We start from the raw sequence: 8,892 nt of genomic DNA, 5'->3' as shown, positions 1-8,892 counted from the left end.
AAGCAAATAGGACTTCCAGATAAAGAGCAAGTGTAGGCTCATATTAACCTCCACACATAAGCAACAAAGCACGCAATTAAACCAGCAAACTTGTTAATTTAGAAATCTTATAGGCAGGATATTTATGCGAGAAAACAGGGTATAAAGGCAGCTTTGTTAAAGTGAGCATTAAGACCTATTTGTTTGCCTACTAATTTTAATCAACATGGATCTGGGCTTTAAGGCAGTAGTACGTCATAGTTTTAAAACCAGAATCATTAACAAGTTCTATGGATCTATTGCCTAAGTTATTTACAAGAGTGCTTGAATTCAGAATAGACTAACAAGATCCTATAGGCATGATTTCTACGAGTTTGTCCATAACAGACCAAAAGGCATGATTTCTAAGTGTAGCACTGATTTTTAGCTCATAAAGAATGTTTTGTTCCTTTTAGATCATATATGCATGCTTTCTAATTGTTGAATTGATTTAAACCCTTGTAGGCATGATTTCTTATTACTGACTTGATTTAAACTACTACAGGCATGATTTCTATGTTTCAGAACTAATTTCACCCTATGGGCATGAGATCTATTAGTTTTAAATACTATAGGCATTATTTCTAGGTTTGAAACCGATTTTTTCCCTGTAGGCATGATATCTATTAATCCTGTTTAGACAGAAATTACCAGATTGCCAGGAAGTATAATTGAAACAAACAAAGTCATATAGGCATGGTCACTAATGCACATTGAGTTAAAAAATATGTGTAGATCCTATGAACAGGATTTCTAATGCCGAATCAAATGTGAAGTCCTATAAGAAAGGTTTCTACCATGCAAATGATCATGAAAAATCCTATAGCCAGGATCTCTAAACACAGCACAGTATCCACATAATTCAATCAACATAGTTAAGTCCTATAGGCAGGATTTCTACCCAATTTCAATAAAAGATGTAAGAATAGACCCCCCAACTTTTACTAATTAACCCCTAATCTGTTATTTACAGAGATTATTACAGCTCAGAATGAAGGAATTACATAATAGCAACGATTAGACTATAGGGAGCCTCCATAGGCCCAATCTAAACCTAGGAACCATGACTTCAAGCAGAACAATTCTGAAGCATAACAGTGATCCATTCACATCACATTAAAACTAGGCTTCCAGTGTGTCAAAGTTCCCAAGGAGCCTCATTGAGCCCATGCAATGCTCACACCAGAACAACACATTCAGCACAGAGTTCATAAAAGATTGGAAAACAAGCCCCAATATGTCAGAGTTCAAAGGAGTCTCAAGGACCCTAGGCAGTGCTCATATTGGGGGTAGTGAGAACCTAAATGACTACGAGTAGGAGTTTGTAAAACTAGTGCATAAAGGGTAAGGGGAAAGTTTTTAAATAGTTCAATATTCAGAAGAGAGAAAGTTCAGAATGTAGAGTTGCAGGAAGAACTGCTCCAAGAAACAAACAAGGTTCAGGTTTAGTACACGTTCAAACATGGTGAAGTGTGATTAAGATAAGTGCTTATTCTAGTATTTGAAACAGTCATGGCTTAGTCACATAAGCAATTAGGCAGAAGCATTTGAATTGAACAGACAGGACATATGAATTAAGCACAAACATACTTGATTACATGCTCATAGTTCAGAACATGTATAAAGCTGACAGACAAATCAAACATTAAACTAACTTATGAGAGGATTCCGGTTATCCTAAATACCTTTGTATTAGGTTAAAAGTATTATCAAATTACCAGATAAAGGACAAAATCATGCTAGAAATTGAAACAGGTTAATCAAACAAAGCATAGAAAAGGAGATTGCAAAGGTTAGGGCATACCAGTTAAGAAGAAAGAAAGTAAAGATGCAGTAACAGCTAAGTTCCAGAGTAATTTGGCATTGGCTTTCAACCATCCAAATAATAGCCACTTAGTGCAAAAATCATAACAGGAGCAAGAACGAGAGCTTAAGTTTTAGTAGTGAGAATAGGAGAGTTCGAGAGTTATCCTAAAGGGGAAAGGGGAGAAGGGTTTAAATAGTGTTCAATTAAGTGAAAAAATAAGGGAAGTAATCAAACGTATATGAATATGGAAGAAATCAATCACATAATAAATAATGCAAGGTTCAGTAATTAACAGGGCATAATAGCATGCAATCAAGCGAGAAATAGAAATAAGGAAAATATCAATTTACAAGCAGTCTCATGGTAGATAAGGAAAGTATTAGTCATATATGAGGAAGGAAAAAGTATCGGAAAACCAGTAAAGATTTCAACCTTAATTTTCAATAAACCAAAAATTAGCAGTAAAATAAGGTACAAAATGTAGACAATAGAATTCAAAAGAAAAACCAGAATCAAATAGACTTGGTTTGATTCTGTAGAATCAAAAGCCCCAAAATTAGGGCAAGTGATAAGCAATAATATCAATGAATTGTAATAAAATGTATAGAGACACATAAACGACAATATTAAAGAAAAGTAATTAAGAAATTGAAAACCAAATTGGATCTAGAAAGATCTGAGACCCTAGTTTTGGGTTAAACACTCAAATCAGCCAGAGTAAAAGAGAATAACACCGATTCGTACCAAATAAACATATACAGGAGTTTATTAAAGGAAACTCATAGTCGAATCAGTTTGAATTCAACTAAAAGAAAAGGTTTCAAACCATAAATTCAAGTAAATCACAGAATCGGTAAAAAAATCTACAGATCCATAAATAATAGGGCAAATATAGATGAAGAAAATGTTTAAAAGACAGATTTTGAACCAGATTTGGTTCAAATTAGAGAGGATTTGAAACCCTAATTTGGGGTAAGTAAGAATCAACGAAGATATGAAAATGGTCGTTACTCACAAAGACTTAGAGATGAATGTAGACGTAATAGCCATAGAAATCAGAGAGTTGAACTGATTTACTTCGATTTTGGCAAGATTTGATTGCCATGTTAGGCAAGCAACTAAATAGGGTCATAGACGAGTAGCCAGTGGTGAGGAGAGACCAATAAGGTAAGGGAATCCATGGTTTATTCCATATCCTGTTGGAATTGAAGGGGGAATTAGGGTTTACATCGCTAGGGTTTTGAGCGGAGAAGAGGTAAGAGACGAGAGAGTTTGAAGGCGGCGGGTCGGGTGAAATGGATTAGCGTTAGGGATTTGGGTTTAACGGGTTTGGGTACTGGATTGGATGGTTATTGGGCTGGTTAGTGGGTGTTGGGTAGTTGGGTTGGTCCGAAAATTAATTAAGAAATGGGCTATATTTTAAATACCCATTTAAGTTACTAAACAAATTTATAAAAATAATTAATAAATGATAACAATGTCATTTGTGCATGAAAAATATTTAAAACAATCATTTAATATTATAAAAATATAAAAAGTCATTTTCTGTATAGATAATGCAATTATGCATACATATGGGTTATTATTACAAAATGTGCAATTCTAGCCTTAAAAATGCAAATGTTATTATAAAAAATGTAATTAAAATATTTGAGCAATATATTGGGCCTAAATTATAAAATTTAGATGATTAAATCATCTTAAAATAATATGAGGGATAATTATTTGATATTTGTATAATAAAAAATACAGAAATAAATTGATTTAAAGCCTTTAAAATTATAAAAAAAATTATAAAAACACTTGTGCATGCTTGAAAATCTTATAATAATGTATGTGCACCATTTTGAAGATATATATGCATATTTATAATATATGAGGGAAAAATTAGATATCAACACTATGCTTCTGCACATCTTTTTGTGCAGATCCAGGTACCTCACACCAGGCTAGGCGCCTGTGAGTAGAGCTTCCAGATCGGAGACTTCAAGGTATGCATGTCAGCGTTCGCAGGCCTCGGATTCACCTTTGTCCTTGTTTTCTATTGCATACTCTTTAGTTAGATAGTGATGTATTAGGGATGTTCAGTATACTCGTGTGGAGTTTATGACTCAGTCTCACCAAATTTTGGGGGTTATTGTCAGCTGTATTGTGCAGTTCTTTTATGTAGCTGGTTGGTTTAAATTTGTAGTTCTATTATTATTCCGTTATTTCTTCATGTATGTTAGGCTTACCTAGTATCAGAGACTAGGTGCCATCACGACATCCTACGGTGGGAGATTGGGATCGTAGCAAGTTGGTATCAGAGATCTATGTTCATAGGTGTTATGAGTCATATGCAGGTTTAGTAGAGTCTTAAGGATTGGTACAGAGACATATGTACTTATCTTCAAGAGGCTACGGAACATTTAGGAAACTTTGCTTCTTTCATTCCTTATCGTGCGAATTTGTTGACTTCGAAAATTTTGAATATTTGTCTTTCTATTCTCTCACAAATGGTGTTGACACGCACCACTAGATCCAACGATCAGACACCCGCTCCCCCTAGTAGAGCCGCGAAAGACCGCGGTCGGGGCACAGGCCGAGGAGGGGCACGTGATGCAGCTGGAGCACCTGATCAAGCTGTGATAGAGGAGCCACCAGTAGCCCGGACAGTTCTTGAGCATGTTTGGTACTCTAGCTCATGCGAGGTTGATTCCACTTGCACCAGCCACATCTCAGGCTGGGGGAGGAGATCAGACTCCAACGGCCCGTACCCCTGAGCAGCGAGTCCATGTTGATTAGGTATCGGATGTTTTACTAGTGTAGCCTGTTATTTCGGTTCAGCCCGAGGTTAGGGCAGCAACATTTGAGGAGGAGCAACTAAGACTTTAGAAGTACAAGAAGTATCATCCTTCTACTTTAAACGTCCTAGCTATAGAGGATGCATATGGTTTTCTAGAGAAGTGCCATTGTATTCTCCGTACCATGGGTATTGTGGAGACGAGCAGGGTTGCCTTCACTACATTCCATCTGCGGGGATCATCGTATTAGTGGTGGCAGGATTACGAGGAGGGTATCCCAACTGATGCAGCTTCACTCATATGGGCTCAAGTTTTTGAGATACTTTTGAGAGAGTTTGTTCCCTAGAGCCTTCAGGATGCATGGCGCACGGTGTTTGAGCAGCTATGCCACTGTACTATGACATTACCATAGTATGATGTCAGATTTAGTGAGTTGTCCAAACATGCACCTTCCATGGTTTCCACAGTCAGAAAGCGAGTTCGTTGATTTATTGAGGGGCTCAATTATGGTATTAGATTCAGCATGGCTCGAGCGTTAGAGACAGATACCCCATATAAGAAGGTGGTAGAGATCACACAAAGACTATAGGGTATGAGGAACTGTGAGAGAGAGGACAGGGAGGCCAAGAGGCCTCGAGATTTTGGCAGATATAGTGATGCTCGTGCCCCGGTTGTAGCCCATCATGGTAGAGGCTATGTGTTCCGTCCAGTTCATTCAGAACTTCCAACTTCTAGTGGTAATCTGGCTACTTCCAAGTCTGAGGCTGCCAATTATGCACCGCCACTGCCTAGTGCACCTCCTGCACAGGATGCTTTCAGCGATCAGTCCAGCCGACCAGGCTCGAGCCAGTTTTAGCAGCCACGTCATCTAAGAGCTTGTTTTGAGTGTGGTGATACTCGTCTTATGGTGAGGGACTGCCAAGACTCAAGAGGGGTACACCTCCACCGACTACTCAGTCTCCATGTATTCCACAGGATCCCCAGACATCTAAGGCCGTGGTTACTACTCCAATTGCCGCTCCATCTGTACATCCAGCTAGGGGTGGAGGTCAGGCGGGTAGGGGTCACCCTTGAGGGGGAGGTCCGGCCAGATGTTATGCTTTTTCGGGTAGGACAGGGGTAGTTGCAACAGATGCAGTGATCACATGTATTCTTCCATTTTATTATAGAGATGCATCACTCTTATTTGATACAAGATCCACTTACTTATATGTATAATCTTACTTTGCTCCGTATTTGGGTATATCTCGTGATTCTTTGAGTTCTCCTATTTATGTGTCCACACCTATGGAGATTCTTTGTTGTTGATCGTATGTATTCGTCGTATTTAATTGTTATTAGTGGTTTTGAGACCTAAGTTGATCATTGGTTTTTATATAGTAGACTTTGATGTTATCCTTGGCATGGACTTGTTATCACCCTATCATGTTACTCATGATTGTCACACCAAGACGGTTACTTCGGCTATGCTAGGTTTACCGCGGTTGGAGTGGAGGGGTATTTTGGGTTATGTTCCTAGCAAGGTTGTGTCCTTCCTTAAGGCACAACGGATGGTTGAGAAGGAGTGTGATGCATACCTAGCCTTTGTGAGAGATGTTAGTGTTGATACTCCTACCGTTGAGTCAGTTCCTGTAGTGAGAGACTATCCAGATATGTTTCTGGCAGATCTTCCAGACATGTCTCCCAATAGATATATTGATTTTGGTATTGACTTGCTAGAGGGCACTCAGCCCATTTCTATACCACTATATTATATGGCCCTAGTGAAGTTGAAGGTGTTAAAGGAGCAGTTGCAAGAGTTTCTTGATAGAGGTTTCATTCGGCCTAGTGTGTCTCCTTGGGGTACTCCGGTTATGTTTGTGAAGAAAAAGGATGGTTCTATGCACATTTGCATTGATTATCGACAGTTGAACAAGGTTACAGTGAGGAACAGGTACCCCATGTCGTGCATTGATGACTTATTTGATAAGCTACAGGGTGCCAGAGTGTTATCAAAGATTGATTTACGGTTAGGGTTTCATCAGCTGAATATTCGCGATCCGGATATCTTGAAGACTGTTGTTAGGACTCGGTATGGTCACTACGAGTTCCTTGTGATGTCATTTGGGCTGACCAAATCTAAGGCCCTGTGAGAATTTGTACCCAAAACCTGGTAGCTCGTTCCGAGCGTGTGTTAGGAAGCTCGCCGCGGTTCGGACTCTTTGTACTGATCTAAGCAATTAAAAAGTTTTCCAGAAAAGTGCTATTATGCAGTTCAGAGTGCGGTCACAAATCAAGTATGCGGACCGCATTTCTACCGCAAAGTGAGTAAGTGTGTTAGTCAAATTTGAGGTCAAAATGCGGTCTATTATGCGATCGCATAACTGATATGCGGACTGCATAGTTGCCGCATAAACATCTTGTAATTTTTTAAAGGGCAGTTATGCGGTGCATTATGCGACCGCCGAATGTGTATGTGGACCGTTTCTACCGCAAACCCAAACAGAATGATTAGATTTTAGGAGCACTTTTGCGGTCCATTCTGTGGGCCACATTTCCACTTTGTGATCGCAAATGCGATCGTATACCTGACTCGAGGCTCCTATTTTTCTAAATTTTAAGCTCGACCCCTTCTTCAATAAAACACCCCAACCCCTCATTTTTACATAATTTCTGAACAAACTAGAGAGAGGGGAGAGAGAGTTCTTGAGAGAGGAAGTCCTACCTTCATCAATTTGATTCTTCAAAGTCACCCAGGCCGGGAAATTTCAAGCAATTGTCTTCGTCTCCGTTCTTGCAGGTAAAATACCCAGCCCTTTTTCATTGGTTTTCAGATTTAAACAAAAAGGGGATTCTCATGCATTGATTCTTGAAAATTAAAGTCAAAAACATACATGCGTGTTCTTTAATACCTAAAATCTAGTAAAAAGAATTGGGTAGGAGTATAAACTTGCAAAAGGGGCGGTTGATAACCTAAATAAGTTCGAATTGTATTTATGAACTTCAATTCTAAGAAATATGTGTTAAGATGTGAACTAGATTGACAGTACTAGGTTGTTTGGTGAATTGAAAGTAGAAGTTAAAAAGGGAAATTCGACTCCAGGTATGTATGGCTAACTTTGACCTTTTTAAAGTCACCTTGTTTGGTGTACGAGCATTTGGTATGTGTTACCTATGTGGACTATTTGTGAATTCTTGTGATTGATATTCCTTGAACGTTGTCGGTTAAGTCTCCCGATATAATGGTGTAAGTAAATGGCAACAAACCAAGTGTGTGTGTGTGAATGTGTTTATGTGGTAAAAGTTGTGTAACAAATGATGGAAAGAAATCGTGATTGATGCAATTGAAACAACTATGGGAATATCGTATGTGACTTGTCGTGGGCAATTATCGTTGTAACCTAAATTGTATGCGGGCTGTTGTATATGATGGAAATGGTATTGATGGTTATGAAAATTCTTTGTGATTTGTTGTTGTTGTTGTGTGAAATGTGATTGTTCGGTGGGATCGGGTTGCGCGCCGCAACACGAAGTANCTTGTGCATGCTTGAAAATCTTATAATAATGTATGTGCACCATTTTGAAGATATATATGCATATTTATAATATATGAGGGAAAAATTAGATATCAACACTATGCTTCTGCACATCTTTTTGTGCAGATCCAGGTACCTCACACCAGGCTAGGCGCCTGTGAGTAGAGCTTCCAGATCGGAGACTTCAAGGTATGCATGTCAGCGTTCGCAGGCCTCGGATTCACCTTTGTCCTTGTTTTCTATTGCATACTCTTTAGTTAGATAGTGATGTATTAGGGATGTTCAGTATACTCGTGTGGAGTTTATGACTCAGTCTCACCAAATTTTGGGGGTTATTGTCAGCTGTATTGTGCAGTTCTTTTATGTAGCTGGTTGGTTTAAATTTGTAGTTCTATTATTATTCCGTTATTTCTTCATGTATGTTAGGCTTACCTAGTATCAGAGACTAGGTGCCATCACGACATCCTACGGTGGGAGATTGGGATCGTAGCAAGTTGGTATCAGAGATCTATGTTCATAGGTGTTATGAGTCATATGCAGGTTTAGTAGAGTCTTAAGGATTGGTACAGAGAACATATGTACTTATCTTCAAGAGGCTAACGGACAATTTGGAAACTTTGCTTCTTTCATTCCTTATCGTGCGAATTTGTTGACTTCGAAAATTTTGAATATTTGTCTTTCTATTCTCTCACAAATGGTGTTGACACGCACCACTAGATCCAACGATCAGACACCCGCTCCCCTGTAGAGCCGCGAAAAGCCGCGGTCG

This window comes from Nicotiana attenuata, unplaced genomic scaffold, assembly GCF_001879085.1.
Source record: "Nicotiana attenuata strain UT unplaced genomic scaffold, NIATTr2, whole genome shotgun sequence".
NCBI classification, from domain to species: domain Eukaryota; kingdom Viridiplantae; phylum Streptophyta; class Magnoliopsida; order Solanales; family Solanaceae; genus Nicotiana; species Nicotiana attenuata.
Note: the sequence above shows the minus strand (reverse complement) of the source record.